General features: G+C 44.6%; 1 non-coding gene across 1 annotated transcript; it reads left to right on the plus strand.

Moving 5' to 3' along the window:
* Positions 1–330: 330 nt before the first annotated feature.
* On the plus strand, positions 331–434 carry LOC148565343 (small nucleolar RNA R71). The gene has a single exon (XR_015885110.1). It is a non-coding gene; the product is annotated as a small nucleolar RNA R71 (small nucleolar RNA).
* Positions 435–1,016: the final 582 nt, after the last annotated feature.

Consider the following 1,016-nt stretch of genomic DNA (forward strand, 5'->3'; position numbering starts at 1 on the left):
CCTTCAATGCCTACTTCCTCTTGATCTTGTGTGTGTATTGCAGCCACTTGCTTTGTTTCTAATTGCCTGGTAAGCTCTGCTAGTTGCTTGGCAAACACCTTGTTTTGGGCTAGAATTGTATCAACCTGGTTCAGCTCCATGACTCCCTTAGTGTTGTGCCTTTCTGATGCATAGTAGTACTCATTCTCAGCCACTGTCTCGATCACTTCAATGGCTTCTTCCACAGTCTTTTTCCTGTTCAATGAACCTCCTGATGAATGGTCTACAGCCTTCCTTGATTCATAAGAGAGCCCATCATAGAAGATGTGCAGTTGCACCCAATCATGGAACATGTTTGGTGGGCATTTCCTTGTCAAGTCCTTGAATCTCTCCCATGCCTCGTAGAGAGTTTCACCATCTTGTTGTCTAAAAGTCTGAACCTCAGATCGAAGCCTATTGACCTTTTGTGGAGGGTAGAAACGTGCCAGAAACTTGCTTTCCACCTCATCCCATGTTGTTAGACTCCCCCTTGGGAATGATTCCAGCCACTTAGCTGCTTTGTCCCTAAGTGAAAATGGGAACAAAAGCAGTTTATAGGCATCTTCCTGGACTCCATTGGACTTCACAGTGTCACAAATTCTCAGGAATTTTGTGAGATGTTGGTTTGGGTCTTCATTAGCACTTCCTCCAAAGGAACAATGATTTTCCACAAGTGATATTAGCTGTGACTTGAGCTCAAAATTGTTGGCCTGAATGGGTGGTTTCTGGATGCTACTACCACAATTCCCAGAGGTTGGGTTTATGTATGAACTAAGAACCCTCCTCTCAGGAATGGCATCGTTTCCATCAGCTCTCTCATGGTTGTGAACTTCTCTATCCATGTTGAGATCTAAAGCTTCCTCAAAATTGTCCTCAGATTCTCCTTCAGATTCCTCTTCTCCCACTACTCTCTTCCCTCTTGCTTCCCTTCTAAGTCTATGAAGGGTCCTCTCTGGTTCGGTATATGGAGGAGTTGATGTCTCTCCTCTCCTACCTGT

Source organism: Arachis ipaensis, chromosome B5 (genome assembly GCF_059453495.1).
Source record: "Arachis ipaensis isolate K30076 ecotype BB chromosome B5, ASM5945349v1, whole genome shotgun sequence".
Lineage (NCBI taxonomy): Eukaryota > Viridiplantae > Streptophyta > Magnoliopsida > Fabales > Fabaceae > Arachis > Arachis ipaensis.